Below are 20,368 nucleotides of genomic sequence, written 5' to 3'. Positions count from 1 at the left end.
TCATAGAATCTCATGAAATTTTTCCTCAGAATATAAGAGGAATAACAGGAACAGGATGAATTTTGGATCAACTAAACAAAGATGTGTCTACCTTTCCTGCTTGGCCCCATTTCCCAGGTTCCTTCGATTTAAATTCAATTCTACTCCACTATTTTAAACTTCACTATTAAAAATTCATCTTTATTTTTGGAAATCATGGTCTCCAACTGAATGACTGCTTTGTTTTGTTTCTTGTGCTTTATTGTGCCACCCAATATCCATTTACTCTTCTGCTGGTGATTATATCAGAGTTATCTCTGCTGGTGATTTTATCAGAGTTCTCTCTGTAAGATCATCCTCTCCACTGGGCAGTGCATGTCCTTCTCCAGGAGACTCAGACCTGACCAAAGAAACAGTTCCCTGATCAGTGACTGGGGTGTGACCCAACAGAATCCATAGAATGCATTGTGAGGGGCAAATGTTCATTTCCCTGGACTTCAATATGTTGTGAGGATATTGAAGCTGCTTCACTTGTCTTCTCTCTATGGGGAATTGAAAAATGGATCCACTTGTAAGAAAACAGCCCCCACCTCCACTCCTCCTCCCACCCCCCAAAAAAAAGCAGAAAGAAAAAATTTGGTCCTGGGAACATGGTTGAATACCTAGATCTAGCCCTGCCTGAAATAAGTCTACTTGTAAACATTTAATGGTCTGAGTCAATAAGACCACTGTTGCTGAAGGCAATTTGTGTTGGGCTGTAAATTAGAAGGTTTAAATAATGTGGAAAATCAGTCCAAGGTGGTGAGTAGTGGGACAATTGGAGAAGAGTGACAAGGGAGCTGAGTCAGAGTCTAGAGGTTGAGTAGAACTGGTGTTTTAGCCAGGGAGATTTGACCAGTCATCAATAAAGGATACTAGTCTTTCTGCCAGAAATTTTATCTGAATTTCAGGGCATTCACACTAAAACCTAGTCACAAATCTTACAAGGAATACAAGCCTTGAAATATTAAGTTCTGGTTGGTGGTTTTCAAAGAGAACTAATGTGGGACAGGTAGGCTCTGCCATGGGATCGTAGAGTTGGCACAACTGGATTAGTTCCAATGTTCCCTTAACACCAGGATGTACTGTAGCAACTGACCAGTGGGCATGATGACCAGCACTGGGCAAAGAAGGACCTTTAAGGAAAGACCTAGAAAGCAAGCTAACATAGTTCGTATTGCACTTTAGTAAAGTCAAGGTTGATCAGTGGTAAAACTCCTTGCCAGTCTCAGTATAATATTATTGCTTTAGGCTTTTATGTATTTTCAATGTTGACTAGCTAACAAGTTCTCCAGGGCAAACATACACAGTAGTACTTTATAAAGTACATAGGAAATGGAAGTAATAGGTAAATTTATATTAATCAAAAATGTTGAAATTCATGCATAGGAGAGGTCTTCAAAACATTCACAGAAAATGCATATCATGAAATTATACATGGATTTCAAAAGTCTTTGCACTAAGATGACCTTATCTTTTAATTCCAATTTTCCATAAGCTTTTTAAAGTACTTCCTACAAAATGAGCTGCTTTTGGAGACCCTAAGCTGCAAAGCCTGACTCCCATTCACAGGCAGGCACAGAACCATGAAGATGTAGCCCAAAAGCTAATGAGCTTGCAAAGAAACAAGAGCATGCACCATGATGGGAGCCTGCTGCCCAGGCTGCTGCTGCTGCTTTTTTTATTTTAATTTTATTTATTTGAAAGGCAGAACAACAGAGAAAGAGACAGAGCAAGGTATCTTCCATCTGCTGGTTGACTCCCAGATGCCCACAGAGGTCAGGGCTGGACCAGGCTGAAGCCAGCACTGAGGAATTCCATCCCAGGGACACTATCTGGGTGTCCCAAATGGTCTCCCATAGAGGCCCAAGTACTAGGGTCATCTTCTGCTGCTCTCCCAGGTGCACTAGCAGGGAGCTGGATTGGCAGTAGAGCAGCTGGGACTCAAACCAGCACTGTCATATGGGATGCTGGCAGTGCAAGTTGGGGCTTAACCTACCTTAACACACGCTTCTAATGATACCCTGGAAACAAGTACAAGAGTCAAGGGGCCCTTAGTCAGTACATGCAATTATTTTTCATGAGGTAAATTTGCTGCAAATTGGCTAACAAAAGGAAATGTGCTGAGACCAGCGTTGTGATGCAGCGGGTTAAGTTGCCACCTGCAACACTGGCATCCCATGTGGGCACTAGGTTGAGCCCCAGCTGTTCCACTTCCCTGCTAAAGTGCCTGGGAAAGCAGCAGAGGATGGCCCAAGTGTTTAGACCCCTGCCATTCACATGGGAGACATGGATGAAGCTCCAGGATCCTGGCTTCAGGCTGACCCATTCCTGTCGTGGCCACTTGGAGAGTGAACCAGCAGGTGGAAGATCTCTTTCTCTCTCTCTCTCTCTCTCTCTCTCTCTCTCTCTCTCTCTCTCCCCCTCTGCTCTCTGTAACACTGCCTTTCAAATAAGTAAATAAATCTTCAAGAACAGCAAAAATAGAAATGTGTGGCCAAAGGGGGCCCCCATTAACCTGAGCTACTCAGTAATTAAGAAGCCATTCCAGCTGCTGTCCCTGTGCCAGAAACTGCTGCTTGGGTTGCCAGCATCCCAAATCTCTGAGTGCTAGCTGGAGTTCAACTAGCTACTTAGCTTCCAATCCACCTCCCTGCTTATATGCCTGGGAAGCAGCAGATGATGGCTCAAGTACATGAGTCCCTGCCACCCATGTGGGAGACCCAGATGGAGTTCTCAGCTGCTGGGTTAGGCCTGGTCCAGATTGGCTATTGTGGTCATTTAAGGAGTGAACCAGCAAACGGATCTCTCTTTCTCTCCCTCTCTCTCCACCCCCACTCTTTCAAATAAACAAATACATAAATCTTTTAAAAATAAAAAAATCTTTTAAAGCTTAGGAGAAGATGGACAAAATATAGGAGAAGAAGAAAAGAAATGGATCTTCCTTCTATAACTGTTGGAACTGTCATCCTCATTAGACTACTTAAGACATAGCAAAATTGGCCTGCGCCGCGGCTCTCTAGGCTAATCCTCTGCCTTGCAGCTCCAGCACCCCGGGTTCTAGTCCCGGTCAGGGTGCCGGATTCTGTCCTGGTTGCCCCTCTTCCAGGCCAGCTCTCTGCTGTGGCCAGGGAAGTGCAGTGGAGGATGGCCCAAGTGCTTGGGCCCTGCACCCCATGGGAGACCAGGATAAGTGACTGGCTCCTGCCATCAGATCAGCACGGTGTGCTGGCCGCAGCGCGCCGGCCACGGCGGCCATTGGAGGGTGAACCAACGGCAAAGGAAGACCTTTCTCTCTGTCTCTCTCTCTCACTGTCCATTCTGCCTGTCAAAAAAAAAAAAAATACATAGCAAAATTAAACTCAAGGGTATATTTGACTTGTGCGCCTTTTGGCCATCAACCTGGTAATGAAAACCACGAAGACCCATTTTCATCTAATATCAGGGTGCAACCCATGCTATAAAGCCATGTTCTTGCATTCTTTATCTCTGCCTAACAGAGAAGAAAATTCTGTTTGAAACAGGATGTGTGCAGGACAAATTTTGTTCTTAAACTGCAATAACAAGAAGCTTTAAAGTAAATCAGACACTGTAAAGTAATTTTACAATGCCTTGGAAAGTGCCCAAGACTGTGGGTTCTTAAATAGGTTCTCTCTGGTAAATGGAGCTGCCACCCTCTGCATGAACAATAAGTCTATTCCCTTGATAACTCCAAGAAATACCCATTAAAAAGGATTTTAGTCTGATAAGAATAAGAGTGGAAATATGCTCAGACCTTTGTGTTGTTTTTAACTCATTGTAGGAAAGTTCTTTTTAAGAAGTATCTCTCCAGTTCCCCACCTCTGCCTGTAATGCTGCTGTATACCTTAGGTTCAACTCCACTCCAAACAGGTGGCTTCACTAATCATCCCAGCATAGGATCCACCTGCTCCAGCCTCCACGTGTCCACACACAGTTTACTCCTTTATCTGCAGGAACAGAAGAACACTAGTCTACAGTTGTTTATGGTATACTTTACGTGCTCTTTGTTTCTTATTCAAAACATTTGGTACAGCAATTAAGATGCTGCTTGGGACCAAGAGTGCCTTATTTCCGGTCCCATCTCTGCCTCTGATGGCAGCTTTCTGCCAATGAGCACCCTGAGAGGCTCAAATAGTTGGGTCCCTGCCACCCACATGGGAGGCCTGAATTGAGTTCCCAGCTTCCCGCTTTAGCCTGGCTCAGTCTCAGCTGTTGTGGGCAGTTGGGAGAATGAACCAGTGAGTAGAAACTCTCTTTCTGTCTCTGTCTCTGTCTCTGTCTCTGTCTCTCTCTCTCTGCCTTTCAAATACAATGACAATAAATATATAGAAACTATTTCTAAAAATCAATGTTTAATGATCCTGCTTTGTCTATAGAAGTAGAATTCAAACACTTCAGTCTGATTTTCAAGAGTCTCCATAATCTGATCTCAATTTATTATCATAAGTATTAACTCTTGGAGTTCAAATATTTTTCATTTATTTTTAAAAAAATTTTTTTCAAGGCCGGCGCCGCAGCTCACTAGGCTAATCCTCTGCCTTGCGGCGCTGGCACACCGGGTTCTAGTCCCGGTCGGGGTGCCAGATTCTGTCCTGGTTTCCCCTCTTCCAGGTCAGCTCTCTGCTGTGGCCAGGGAGTGCAGTGGAGAATGGCCCAAGTGCTTGGGCCCTGTACCCCATGGGAGACCAGGAGAAGTACTTGGCTCCTGCCATTGGATCAGTGCGGTGCGCCAGATGCGGCGGCCATTGGAGAGTGAACCAACGGCAAAGGAAGACCTTTCTCTCTGTCTCTCTCTCTCACTGTCCACTCTGCCTGTAAAAAAAAAAAAAAAAAAAAAAAAAAAAAAAAAAAAAAAAAAATTTTCAAACTAATTCGAGAGGCAGAGACAGGCAGAGACAGCCCACAATGGCTAGTGCTGAGCTGGAGCCAAAGCAAGGAGCTGAAAACTCAATCCAGGCTTTCCTCGTGAGTGCACAGGAAACAAGTGGCCCTATTACTTGAGCCATCACCACTGCCTCCCAGGGTCTGCATTAGCAGGAAGCTGGAGCCAGAAATGAGGGCTAGGTGTTAAATTCAGGTACACTGATATGGAATGTGGGTATCTTAACTAGGCTAAACACCTGTCCCTACTTTTCACTTGTTTTATTTCCCACAATTAAATTAAAACGGATTTGAATCCCCAAACGTGTGATTGGCGGAAAGTACACTTTCACTTTGCTAGAGGGTCTCTCTTATCTTATGGGTAATTCAAGAACTTCAGGGTCCCATGCAGGCAAAATGGACACCCTTCTGACATCCATTCACAGATGGATCTAAAGCATTAAAATACTGGCTTTCTTATATCTCTGCCACCCATGACTGCCATCACATTCTGTTCTCTCACTATCCAAAGAAAAGGCTGATCTGCCCTATGTCCCAGCAAGGCAGGAGGATGCTGCTCCTATAATCCTCCATCTCCTCAAAACTTAAGTTGATTCAAAGAGTTTCTCACTGTATTGGTCAGGATGTAGTCTAAAGGCCTATTCTCACAGTTAAATGAATAGCCATTCGTCTCTGAGCCCAGCTGCCCCAAAGATATGGTTAGAGTTTACCCACTGGTGTTCCATAAACACTAGGAGTCAGTTCTCAGAAAGGCCATCACAGTAGAGTCACCTTCCTGTCTCAGCTCCCAAACTACTAAAATTCATTCTGTCCCCTTCTCAAACTAAGGAATTTTGATAATCTCTAAAGGTACATGCACGAGAGGCAGTGGCCACAAATAGAGGATGTGCATTAGCCGTCTTGGGAGGTGACTTGCCAATGAGTCATGTCTCAAGAAAGGAAATGAGATCCTTGGGTGTTCCTCCTTTGAACATTAAAAAGAAAGCCCTTATGCAATAAATAGGATGACAAAAATAATTAAAAGGCATACCAAACTTGAAAAAAGAAACTACAAGTGTCTTCATTGGGCCTGGCATTGTGATCCAGCAGGTTAAGCCACTGCGTGGGATTCCCACATCCCATATGGGAGGGCCTGGGACCTAGTCCAGCTCCACTTCCGATCCAGCTTCCTGCTGATGTGCTCGTGAGGCAGCAGATGATGACTCAGTGCTTGAGTTTCTTCCACCAATGTGGGAGACCCAGAGGGAGTTGCAGAGTCCTGGGTTTGGCCTTGCCCAACCCCAGCTGTTGCAGGTATTTAGGGAGTGAATTCGTGAATGAAAGATCTCTCTCTCTCTCTCTTTCTCTCTCTCCCTCATCTCCCCCCCATCACTCAAATAATTTTTTTTAAAAAATGACTTTATTCACAAATTACTCAATTGTCTACAGAGAAAATCTCAAGTAATACACAAAAACACTACTAGAACTAATAGGTGAACTAGCAAAATCACAAGATACCAGATAATTTTTATTTATATCTACTAGTAACAAAAGAGAAATTGAAATTTAAAATATAATACCATCTGTAATAGCATAAGAAAACATGAAATATATAGGGGCAGATCTAACAAAATCTGTGCAAGATTTAAATACTCAAAAATACAAAATACAAGAAAAATCAAAGGAGAATTAAATAATGGAGAGAGAAGTTCAATATTTTTGGATGGTCAATATTCCCTAATTTGATTTATAGATATAATTCAACCTCAATGTTAATTCCCACAGGTTTTCTTGAAGAAATGATAAAATTTATATGGAAAAATCAAAAGACCTAGAATAACCAATACAATTTTTGATGAAGAAGAACAAAGAGGAGTTATACCTCCTAAATTCAACACACTATAATTTCACAATATTTCAGACCATATGTTACTACAGATCAGTTATACTTGAACAAAATGTGAAGTTCAGAAATAGATTAACACATAAATTTATTTTTTGAGAAACATGCCAATATAGTTAAATGTAGAAACAGAGTTCTGGAACAATTAAGAGTCCATTTATAGGGGCTGGTGCTGTGGCACAGCTGGTAAAAGCCCTGCCCTGAAGCATTGGCATCCCATTTGGGCACCGATTCTAGTCCTAGCTGCTCCTCTTCCGATCCAGCTCTCTGCTATGGTCTGGGATAGCAATAGAAGATGGCTCAAGTCCTTGGGTCCCTGTACCTGTGTGGGAGACTTGGAAGAAGCTTCTGGCTCCTGGCTTTGGATTGGTGCAGCTCCCACCATTGTGGCCATCTGGGGAGTGACCCAGCAGATGGAAAACCTCTCTCTCTGTCTCTACCTCTCTGTGTAACTCTGTCTTTCAAATAAATAAAATAAATTTTTAGAAAAAAAAGTCTATTTATAAAAACAATGTGCCTTTACTTACTCGGATCTGGCTGAAAAGCCCATGAGAGTATTTCAGGCATGGAAAGCCAAGACACTCTGGCAAAAAGATCTCTGTGAGTGAGATCCCAGTGGAAAGAACAGGTCTTCAAAGAGGGAGGTGCCTTTCTCTGAAGGGAGGAGAGAACCTCCACTTTGACTATGACCGTGTCTAAACAAGATAAGAGTCGGAGAACTCAAGGGGCTTCCATAGCCTTGGAAACTCATAACTGGTGCATAGGGAGATTACTGATGCCATAAACAGGAGTGTCAATTGGTAAAGTCAACAACAGGAGTCACTGTGCACTTACTCCTCATGTAGGATCTCTGTCCTTAATGTGCTGTACACTGAGGCTTAATGCTATAACGAGTACTCAAACAGTATATTTCACTTTGTGTTTCTATGGGGGTGCAAACGACTGAAATCTTTACTTAATGTACACTAAACTGATCTTCTGTAAAAAAAAAAAAAAAAAAAAAAAAAGAAAGAAATTATCAATTCCCAACTTGACTCTCACTGGGATTAAACATGACAATAGGTCTGATCTGATTTCATCATCATTTAAAAAAATCATCTATTATTTTTCACTTTATGTTTCTGTGTGGGAGCAAACTGTTGAAATACTTACTTAAGGTATACTAAGCTGATCTTCTGTATATTAAGATAATCGAAAATGAATCTTGATGTGAATGGAAGGGGAGAGGGAGTGGGAAAGGGGAGGGTTGTGGGTGGGAGGGACGGTATGGGGGGGAAGCCATTGTAACACATGAGTCGTACTTTGGAAATTTATATTCATTAAATAAAAGATTAAAAAAAAAAAAAAAAAACCAATGTGCCTTTACTCATGTACAAAATCAAGAGTTACTATAAATGAAGACTAATTAGGACCATGCGATAGTGATACAAAATTAGACAAGTAGATTACTGGAAAAAAGCAGACTGAAAGGATATCCACTAAAAGGAAAACTCAAATATGAAAAGTAAAAATGAGTAAAAGGTAGACATTCAAGTAATACTAGGACAATTAGTTTTTGATAGAAAAAAATAAACATCTATGTTGAGATAGCAGAAAACTCAGATGAGAAATCCAGATTAAATATTTAGAATTTTATGCTCATTACATTTACAACAATGGCCTTTGAGGAGAGAGTTATAGTAGAAATTGTTACTAGGAAGACTTGGGTAAAACTGAGAAGACTAAGTAGCAGAACCCAACTGTCTCTGATGGAAGTTTGTGCTTTAAAATAGGAAAATTATGTGCAGCTGAAAGGACACCTCTATGGGCTTAGGAAACTCTGTAATTGTTTGTAGTAAACCCAAATTATTAAACCACATATGGTTTTGGCTGAGCTCTCTTTTCTTTCTTCTGTCCCATTTGGGAACCACAGACTCCATAAATAAGATGAACATGAAATATCTGCCACAGAGTAGCTCACAGGTTTCAGAAATGTTGGAAAGGACAATATAAGGAAATTACAATCTATTAAAACAAATTGTATATCTGGATAGAGTTACCCAAACCTGAACCAGACAAAAAGAAATGCCATGGAAATGATGCAACTATTGGACTGGAAAAAAAGAATGAAATAAAATAAAATGGAACAAGGCATCAAGATGTGATGAGCCCTTGGGGAAAATGTCACCCAAAAAACAGAACAAAATTCTCGAGACCAGGATGAATCCTGCATTTATAATACTGCATTTAGTGAGCATTTATAAAGCACTTGTCAGGTGCTAACCATTATTTTGTTCCTAGAAATACAACTGTGTCATGATGCAGTGGGTTAAACTGTCACCTGTGATCTGACATCCTAATCAGGCCATTGGTTTGAGTCCTGGCTGCTTAACAGAGAATAAAAAGATTTTAAAAAGAATATTTAATAGATTTGCCTTATCATTTGCTAAAACATAGTATGAGGTAATTAAGAGTGAAGTTATCAGCAGAATTAACAACTAAGGTAAAGAAAAGGAATGGAGAGGCAAATGTTTCGCCTAGCAGGTAAGATACCAGTGGAAATGCCCACATCTCACATTGTAGTACCTGGGTTTGACCCCCAGCTCCAACTCCTGATTCCAGCTTCCTGCTGATGTGAACCCTGGGAGGCAACAGTGACAGCCTGATAGATTGGGTTCCTACCACCCATGTGGAAAACATGGATTGCATTCCCATTTCCCACCTTTGACCTGGCCATTGTGGCATTTGGAAAGTGGACCAGCAAGGGTGAGGGCCTTCTCTGTTTTGCTCTCTTTCTCTCTCTCTCTCACTCTCTCTCTCTCTCTCAAATAAAGTATAAAAATGATGGAGAACCCAGACTAAATCCAGATATACAAGAAAGAATTAATATACAACAAAGGCAAAGCTGGCACTGTGGTATAGTAGGCTAAGCCCCTACTTGCAGCACTGGCATCCCATATAGGTGCTGGTTTGAGTTCTGGCTGCTCCTCTTCCAATCCAGCTCTCTGCTATGGCCTGAGAAAGCAGTAGAAAATGCCCCAAGTGCTAGGGCCTTGCACCCACATGGGAGACCCAGAAGAAGCTCCTGGCTCCCAGCTTTGGATGGGCCCAGCCCCAGCTGTTGCTGCCATTTGGGGAGTGAATCAGGAGATGGAAGACCACCTTTCTCTCTGTCTCTCCCTCTCTCTGTAACTCTACCTGTCAAATAAACTCTTTAGATAGATAGATAGATAGATAGAAAACAAAGGTATTCCAACACAGTGTGAAAAGAATGATTTACATGTGAAATGTGATATAATTCACTGTTTTCCACCCGTGCAAAATTATAGATAGTTGGGGCCGGCACTGTGGAATAGTAGGTTAACCCTCTGCCTTTGTCTCTGGCATCCCATATGGGCACCAGTTTGAGTCCCAGCTGCTCCTCTTCTGATTCCAGCTCTCTGCTAATGGCCTAGGAAGGCAGTAGAAGATGGCCCAAGTGCTTAGTCCCCTGCACCCACGTGGGAGACCCTGAGGAAGCTCCTGGCTCCTGGCTTCAGATCAGCCCAGCTCCAGCTGTTGTGACCATTTGGGTAGTGAACCAGCAAATGTAAGACCTCTCTGTCTCTCCTTCTCTCAGTCTGTAACTCTGTCTCTCAAATAAATAAATAAATATTTTACAAAAACATATAAACAATGAAGTTATACAAAAGGAATAAATAAAATGCATACAAATATGAAAAATTAATCAACCATAAGAGTAAAACTTAATACAAGAGATTTTATTTTTCATCATTTATATTGACCAAGATTTAACAGGATGATATAATCTGGCATGACAGATTACAAAAATAACCATAGTATCTTGCAATTTCTCCCATGAATAGATGTAGTTTATTTTTTCATCTCTTAAATCTGGGCTTGGCCATATAACTTGCTTTGGCTAAAGGAGCATTAGCAAATGTTACCCAAATACAGGCTTGAGAAATACTCATGTAATGGGGCTTGATGTTTTGCTGTTACTGGGAATCCTTTGTTCATTAAAGGATTGCTAGCTGATAAATACAAGTTGCTCTGTTGTTGCCATCACCCCATCTAACAGCCAGACAACTGCCAGCAAGCAAACAAGGCTGTTGACCTCCAGCTGTTTGTAAAACTGGAGCCATGGTCAATGCCAGATCAAACAGGACTTGGCTCCCCACATTCATGCAGATGTTTAAACCTCCAAGTCTTGTTTTAACAGTTAATGAGTTAATGCTAATGGTTGATGTTTTAGGCAGAGGAATTGTTGTAATTTTGGTGGCTAGGAGTTGGAGTCAGTAGGAGGTCTTTTGGTCACTGCAGGGCTTCCCTTGGAAGGTAGTTTCTTCCAAGAGGGTTGATTGTTTAAGCTGACTTTGGCCTAGCTACTCTCTGTTTCCTGGTTCACTATGGGTAACATTTGCTAATGTGAACCAGGGATTGTTCATCTGCACCTGCTCTGCCATTGCTCAAGTCCACCAGATGTCAGAATAATGCAGTCACCTGATCTTGAAAATGAATCTCCAAACTGTAATCCAGAATAAACCTTTTCCCTCTCAAGAATCTCCTCTCAGGTACTTAGAATAACAAAAAGCTATGAGAATGAGCCATCCCTTGGGCCGGCGCTGCGGCTCAATAGGCTAATCCTCTGCCTAGCGGCGCCGGCACACCGGGTTCTAGTCACGGTCAGGGTGCCGGATTCTGTCCCGGTTGCCCCTCTTCCAGGCCAGCTCTCTGCTATGGCCCGGGAAGGCAGTGGAGGATGGCCCAGTTCCTTGGGCCCTGCACCCCATGGGAGACCAGGAGAAGCACCTGGCTCCTGCCATCGGATCAGCGCGGTGCGCTGGCCGTGGCGGCCATTGGAGGGTGAACCAACGGCAAAGGAAGACCTTTCTCTCTGTCTGTCTCTCTCACTGTCCACTCTGCCTATAAAAAAAAAAAAAAAAAAAAAAAAAAAGAATGAGCCATCCCAGCTGAGCCCTGCCTAAATTTCTGACCCATGGGATGGTAGGTAAATAAATGTGTTTTTTTAAAGGTTTATTTTATATATTTGAAAGACAGAGTGACAGAGAGGGAGAGATAGAGAAAGAGATCTTCCATCCTCTGGTTCACTCCACCAAATGGCTGCAATGGCTGAGGCTGGGGCAGGCCGAAGCCAGGAGCCTGGAACTCCATATGTGTCTCCCACATGAATGGCCAGGGACCAGGTTTTTGGGCCATTTTCTGCTGCTTCCTCAAGCACATTAGCAGGGATGTGGATCCAAAGTAGAGTGCCTAGGACTCAAACTGGCACTCCACTGAGAGATGCCAATGTAACAAGTGGCAGCTTAACCTGCTGTGCCACAACACCAGCCCCAGTGGTTGATGTTTTAAGTTATTAGGTTTTAGGGTAGTTTGTTTTCTAGCACAAGTTAATCCATGTGTTAGTAATGTTGTGGGAATGTGTGAAAGCAAGGACTGGAGGACAGTACTGGCAGAAATGCAATTAGAAGGCAACTTGACAATGTCTATCAGTATTCTAAATATGTATACTACTAATGATTATACAGCATTAGTTTGAGTGTTTTTCAAATGTTCTTTTATTAAAGGCTTGGCCCTAGGGTGGCACTATTAGGAGGTGGTGGAATCTTTAGGAGGTGGGGCCTTAAGGAAGACCTTGGGGTCATTGAGGGCGTACCTTTAAAGGGGGTGAAGGAACCCTGGTCTCTCTCTCAGTCCTCCCTCTGCTCCTGGCTCAAGATGTGATCCTTTATCCTACAGACACTCTTGCCATTGTGTGTGCCATCATCTGCTACCCTCAGCAGAGGCCAAACCAATGACCTTCCCCGACCCCTCTCAATCTTGGACTTTGAACCTCCAAAACAGTGAGCTGATAAACTTTTTCTCTTTGTAAGCTAGCTGCCTCAGATGTTTCATAATAAAAACAGAAAAGCTCATTGATACACATGCCATTTGGCAGCAATTCTACCTCTAGAAATAGGTCTTTTAAAAATATTTATGGTGCAGGCATTTGGTACAGCAGTTAAGCTGTCACTTGGGAACCCTGATACCATATCTAAGTCCCTGGTTTGAGTTCAGGCTACTCTGCATTTCCAATCCAATTACATAGTAATGCACTCTCTGAGAAGTAGCAGTGAAGGGTCAAGTGCTTGGGTCTCTATCAAACACATGGGAAATCCAGATGGAGCTCCTAGCTTCTGGCTTCAGTATGGTCCAACCCCAGCTGTTGCAGGCATTTGGGGAGTGACCCAGGGAATGGAAAACCTCTCTCTCTGTGTCTCCCTCTCTTTGTCAGTAACTCTGCCTCTCAAACAACTAAGTAAATCTTTTTAATAAGGGAGGTGGGGGAGTCCACCTACCATTTCCATGGCTTAGTTACATAGCCAATGTATCCCCCCCCCACCACTTTTTAACTAGACCAGTCAGAGTTGGGTTTCTTTCATGTGCAAGCAAAGCATCATGCCAAACACAGTCCAGATGTAGTATTACATGAAAGTGTCCAAAATATCCAAAGATGAATGGTGTCTGAACAAGTGTCTATTACCTGCTATATGCTATTACGTTATGTAATGTTTAGTGTCTTAATACTACATGATAAAAAATCTTAAGTTAAATACTTCTTATTATTTAGATAATTTATTATTAAATTAAGACATCACCAAGTAAAAGGGAATCAGACAACTGTCAAAGACAAATTTAAAATATAATTTTTGCCAACTATTCTTCTGGGCTTTTTAAAAAATATTTATTTATTCATTTTAATTGAAAGGCACAGCAGTAGAGAGAGGGAGATCTTTCATTGGCTGGTTCACTCCTCAAATGGCCACAATAGCCAGGTGTTGGCCAAGCAAAAGCCAGGATCCAGGAACTCCATCCTGGTCTCCCACATGAGTTACAAGGTTAAAAATGGGAAAAGTATTAAATGAAAAGTTACTCATTCAAATTCATGGGTCTCTAATTTGAGAGGAAAACAACTTTTCCCTGAAAATTGAAATTATTCCTGTTATATGAAAGCCATAATTTAAGAGACTAGGAGAAAAGCTGTTTAGTTAATGAACAAACTGTATATCCCAAATACACTTTGGAATGTTTGTTTCTAATCAGTGAGTTTTCAAAATCACTACTTCCACCTTGCAAATGAGCATGAATCTGCTATGGACTGAGGACATATGATCCAAACTGAAGTGTTGCATTTGTATGCTTCCTTTTCTACAACTTCCAGCAAGGCAGGTTTGGAGAAACAAAGAGGATGGGAAAGAACCACAGCTGATTTCCTAGTGAACACATTAACAAAATAAAGTCTGCTTTCCCATTTGCCTCACACATTCACAATCTGTCACCTCCACTCACGTGCTGATACCAGCATGACTCGGATTCTCTCCACCCTTGGAGTGGTTTGCCTGAACTTAAGCCAATCCCAGAAGACAAAAACATTGCATACAGACATCTCAAAAGGCCTCTCAAACCATGTTCCCACACTGCCCAACTTTCAAAGGATGACAGAGGTGGCAGGGGAGGCAATAAAGGAGAGCTAAATTCTGGGCCCTGGTTTCATGTGTGAGAATCAGACTTGATGATCTTACCTAACCAGAAAGAGAATTCTAGGGGAGGACAGGGCTGAAACAGGTGGCAGCAGGGGCAATCGCATTGCTTCCAGGGATGCATGAATTTCCCCAGGGTCACCATGGAAAGTGGCCAGTTCTTAGCCATCTTGCTGGTACCAGGAAGAAAACCACCTTCCAGGTGAGGGAGCCTCAGCATGGAGGCTGTGGGGTCATTGTCCAGGGTAGAAGTTGGAAGTGGAAGAAGCCATCCACCACATCAGGGAAGGAGGCATAGTGTCAGCCCCACAGTACACCCTAGTGCACTCCTTGTGGCCCACATGGGAAGAGAGCTGAACCCTGCCACACCAGTGTGTGTGTATGTGCGTGCGTGCGTGTGTGTATGTGCGTGCGTGCGTGTGTGTGTGTTTGAATCTAGTGAATGCACATGTATGTGCCCCCAGGAGAGACCTACAAGAATGACCATGTAGTAAGAAAAAGCTGTTCCATCCCTGTCCTTCGCCCACACACAGCAGGAGTCCACCTTGAAGCAGGAGTGCAGGAGGATATCTATAAGGCAGGATGGTCCCTCCTCTTCCTCCTCCATGGTAAGAGATAGGGTCCCTGCTTAAGCCTTCAAGGAGGGGCTTGGGAGGGATAAGATCTGAACAGAGAGTCAGGCTTTCCGGTCAATGAACTCTTTGTATTCCTCATTTTGAAAATACATAGATTGTATCAACTAAAAGTAACTGGAAAGTAATAAAATCTTATAAGAGATCATGAAAGAGCAAGACAGGGAGATTTAAAAGGATGAACTTGGAGCAAAACACAGCCAGTTTGTGTTTACGTCCCAGTGAACTAAGACAGCTCAGAAAGCCACTTATCTGCAGACTCAGGATGCATTGTATGGTGCACAGCTGGGTTGGCCAAGCAGAAGCCTGGCCCTGCCCTCACCTCCCTCCCCAAGGGAAGTATCAAGTCAGAGGTACACAGACACAGAGAGCTCCTCCTGACAGCCTCACTCTAAGAAAGCCATTGTGCAAATATTTCTCATCCTTACAACCACTTTCTACAGATGTGGAAACCAGCGTTCTGAGTGGTTGGGAAATGCCCAAGTCACTGAGCCAGGATGCTCTCTGGAATTCCAACACAGGTATCCCCACCTCTGCAGCCCACCACCTGCGCACTCATAATACCTGCTCAGGCTAATCTGAGCCCCCAGAAACCCTCTAGAAAGCCCTTTGGCTGCTCTCTCCACCTGGTCCAGGGCACAGAGCCTGTGCCCCTCTGCATCCTCACTCCTGCTCCCTCGGTCCCTCTTTGGGGAAGCCCATTTTCACTGATGGAGATTTCAGGGCCTGGCTCTTCCAAGTTTCTTCCCACGGTTCCTTTCTGCTGCAAATCTCCAGTACCCCAAGGCCCTGGCTCCTGCATGTTTGATGTGATAACAGAGAGGCAGAGGAAACACTTCTCCAGGAATCCCTGAAGCCAACAAAGGGCTTCTAGCTCGACCTCGGGGAGGAAGTGGGGTGGATCTGCTGAAAGGATGTTGACCCCAACGGTCAGACAGAGGAGGGGCCTGTGGTCAGCAGGAAGTAAAAACAGGGAGTGCCTGCAAGGGACCAGTCAGGCTTTCAAACAGGGCCAAAGACAGGCCTGGCTGGCCCTCGCTGTAAATAGCTGCACCTGGAGCCTTTCCCACGCGGAGTAAGGCACCCTTGTGCCTGTGGTGGTTGTGGGGCCTCCCAGGATGGTCCCTGAGAGAAATACTGGGGAAACACAGCCCCAGCTTCTCCGTTTTTTATTACCCTGTGCAGTGGCAGCCGAGCCACCCAAGAAGGACAAGTCCTCCTTTCTGTCCTTGGCAAGGAACAGAGAACTGAGCTGAGGCCCATGGGGCTGAGTATGCCCAGGGAGGGGGCTGGAGTGGGACCCTGGTGTGCTAGGCGGCTCTGTTCCCAAAAGGTCTTTGGGTGGTCTTGTCTGCCTCCATGCTGTATTTTGGAGATTGTTGTGTTCCAGGAGGAGGGGGGACTCTGGGAGGACGTGACACGCACCTCTCCATGCGCCTGCACAGCTTCCCCACCGTGGGAAGCTTTGCGCAGCCAGCTGCCCTCCCTGGTCACAATAGCTGCCCACTTGGTGCAGGGTATTGTCCTCATATTGTCAAGGTGCCGCCAGGCTCCTGTTGCTCAGTAGTAGCATACAGGGACACTCTCAGGTCTCGGGAAAGGAGAAGAAGGGGAGTCTAGCACGGGGGTCAGGCACCTTCCCGCAGAACCTTAACTAACCAGGTGATTGAGGCTTTGCTGCATTGTACCAGTACTGAGGAAAATGCAATTAATTCTAACAGGAAGTTCTCCCTCCAGTGCATCTAACAATGGTTATCTGTAAACCCTGCCATCAATTAAAAACCTGATAAGAAAGCAGCTCTTGCTTAGCCTTGGGCTACTGGTTACAGTTCCGCTGCTGCCTCCAGCAAAATTCTAGATCTAGACCTTTTGTCCCTAATAGAGAGAGAGAAAAAAAGAATCTATCTCTGGGCTTTCAGAAGATGCATATGGTTTCCTTTTATCATGAACAATTCCTGGCCCCTTTTCCTCAATCTTTTCCAATCTGAGTGGATTTTCCGGTGCCACCATTGCTGTTTTGCATTTCAAGGGCTTGTCCCTTGTACTCTCATCTTCTTCCATCTCCTGTATTTCCTGGTTGGACTTGCTTATATCAGAGGACCTGCTGGGGGAGGGTCTTATGAACTCTGCACAGAGAGAAGTCTTTCTTCCTTCTCTCCATGCACCATGGGGGACGTGAGGGGTGCAGGATCCAGCGGGCTCCAAGATTCCAGTGACCTTCACCTTCACCAGTCCCACCCTGGCCCCACCCTGCACATTGTGGCCACCCTGACCCACCCAAGTCTGAAGTTCCCCTGTGATACATCCTTCTGTCATTCTGCTTTCTCCCAGCCTAACAGATCTCTTCAGATAACTTCCTCCGTATTTGTCCCCACTGAACTTTTTTTATTTTTGGTAGGCAGAGTTAGACAGAGAGAGAGACAGAGAAAAAGGTCTTCCTTCCGTTGGTTCATCCCCCAAAGGGCCGCTACAGCCGGCATGCTGCGCCAATCCAAAGCCAGGAGCCAGGTGCTTCCTCCTGGTCTCCCATGTGGGTGCAGGGCCCAAGCACTTGGGCCATCCTCCACTGCCTTCCCGGGCCACACTGGAAGAGGAGCAACCGGGACAGAATCCAGTGCCCCGACCGGGACTAGAATCTGGTGTGCAGGCGCTGCATGCGGAGGCTTAGCCTAGTGAGCCGTGGTGCTGGCCTGAACTTTTTTATTTTCAAAGAGTTATTTATTTATTTGAAAGTTGGTTACACAGAGAGAGCAGAGGCAGAGAAGAGAGAGAAGTCTTCCATCTGCTAGTTCACTCCCCAATTGGCCACAACGGCCAGAGCCGAGCTGATCTGAAGCCAGGAGCTTCTTCCAGGTCTCCCACATGGGTGCAGGGGCCCAAGGACTTGGGCCACCTTCTACTGCTTTCCCAGACCACAGCAGAGAGCTGGATTGGAAGTGGAGCAGCCGGGACAGGAACCAGTGCCCATATGGGATGCCGGCCCTGCAGGCGGCGACTTTACCTTCTGCGACACAGCGATGGCCCTTCCACTGAACTCTTGATCCACAACATCACCAGCGCTCCCTAGCCCTCTGGCCTTCACAACTGTGGCAGAAAGCACAGCTTTGGATGAACGCCGTGTCCTCATCTCTCCCTCCATGAGAGCTGCTGAGCATGCAACGTGGAAACTGATCTGTGAAATCCAACTGCATCTGGGCCTTTGCCAGTGTGGGGTGACAGGGCTCAAGTCTGGGTCTGCCTGCTCCACACCCCTTGCAACAGCCCCCATCCCCTCTCAGGTCATGACTCCATTCTGATTTGACAAAGGAAACAGAAGTAACCTCCCTCAACTTCCTATCCGCTCATTCCTATCCACCTCCAAACTCAACCCAGAGATACCTTCCCCATTCCAGCTCCCACTCTCTGCTTCCACTGGGCTCTGCTCCTTCAAGACCTCACACAGTCAGCAGCACTTCCCTGTCAGTCTTCGTGTTCCATAAGTGCTCCACAGATGTCAGACATTATTAATTTCACCCTGTGCACCTTCTAACAGAATCCAGTCCTCCACATTTTACCAGGATGATACTTTATGTTGTTAATGCTGAGCATCAGTGTAACAATTATTTGTGACAATTATTTGTCCATACACCTCTCCCTCCTATGAGACCTCAAGTTCCTTGAGGACAGGGCATATGTCTTGTGTATCTTTGGAGACAGAGCATAGTGTCTGGTATAGAATAGATACTTACTTAACAAATATTTGATGGAATAGACATATATCCAAATAAATAACTTTCTCAAGTAACTAATTCTGTGATATATTCGCCTATTTAGCAGCCCCAAATAGAATCATATCAAGAGATTTTAAAATTGAAATGCATTGAATGGAGGTCCAAACAATTTCAGAGAGCCCGACCAGGTCTTGGTATTTTTAAAGCTTCCTGTCTTCCAGGGTGCAGCCCACTTTGAGAATCGCCTGCTTATAGAAGGCAGCAAGACTCAGTATCTAACTCTAATATATTGTATTACAGGAAGAGCCTGACTCTAATCTAATAGAGAGAGGCTAGCAAACAAGAAATAAGTTCATACACTGTTAAACAATAATGAAGCAGGCAGCAAGGTCAGTGGAAAGACACGGCAGGGGAGGGGCTGCTTGGTCCCCACTAATCTCATGCACTTGTGGTCAGCTCCAGTCTGTCCAGTTCTAATGTGAGCATGCATGAGACTTTGAAGAGAAGAAAGCAGATCATCATGAGTAAGGAGGGCAGGCTGTGCAGAAGTCAAGAGTGTTGTAGACATGGCTGACAGGCAAGAGATGACCCAAAACTGCCTGGTCTGGTGGCTTTTCGGAAATGACTACTACACTGATGTCTGTTCCTGAACAGACATCATGTTTTCAGTTAAGAATGGTCCCTAAGAATTCAGTGTTGGTCAGGGCTCTTGGGCCTTGCATATAGTGTGGCCCATCAGTCTCACTTGGGAACTTGTTGGAAGGTGGCATCTACTTCGCTGAATCAGCAGACCCCTGGGGATCAGCATGTCTTCTAATTTGAGGAGCAGTGCTGTAGCCCAGAAAGTATCGATCTCAGGTGCCTAGAAACCATCTGAGATTCGGCACTTCTGACAGTCTTTAGGACAGTGCAAGTGACTCTGGACCAAGGACAGCCTATGTTTGGTAATTCCTTCTGGTAACCATAGGATTCAGCCATCATGTTTCCAGCCTGCCTTATCCCCTGATTATCTCTTATAAATCCATCTGTTTTAAGTGAAAGGAAAACAAACTCAAGGAGCTTAAACAGTAAATGCATTTGCTCACATAACTGAAACAGAGGTAGGACTCACCTCCTGGAAGCCTTGATCCAGAGGTTCAGACACTGTCACCTGGACCCAGCCTCTCTTATGTCCCTGCTCTCCCTACCCCAATACTGATTTCATGCCCAACACTCCAGTCAGTGTCATCCTGGCTGTCCTCCCGAGAGCTGTGGAGGTTACAGCCCTTCACCCTAGTGTGTCCCTGGAGAGCCTCTCCCCAGTCTCTCCCTTCTCTTGGCCCTGAATTGGGTCACATGTCCATCCTTTAACTTGAGGGTGTGGGAGACAGGATTTGCCAATGGGCTTGAGACATGCAGGACTCACCTGAGAAGAGTGACCTCCATCCAGACTTTAAGGCTTAGGAGCCCACAAGGGTAAGTTCCCCAGAGGAACTTTCCCCAAAGGAAAGCCAAAGTCCTACTGGAGTGATAAGGGAAGACAAAGTCTAGGGAGCCACCAACTAATACCAAGATCACATCCCATCTAGGAGGACACAGAAGGAGCTCTGTTCTCAGTTCTTACAGTGAGTTACAAAGTTCATCATATGAAAGTATTTCACGTTGAGATGCATGTTTGGCACAGTGGTTAAGCAGTCACTTGAGATGCCTGCATCCATACTGGAG

This window comes from Oryctolagus cuniculus, chromosome 6 (assembly GCF_964237555.1).
Source record: "Oryctolagus cuniculus chromosome 6, mOryCun1.1, whole genome shotgun sequence".
In the NCBI taxonomy this organism is placed as follows: Eukaryota; Metazoa; Chordata; class Mammalia; order Lagomorpha; family Leporidae; genus Oryctolagus; species Oryctolagus cuniculus.
This window is presented reverse-complemented; position numbering follows the sequence as displayed.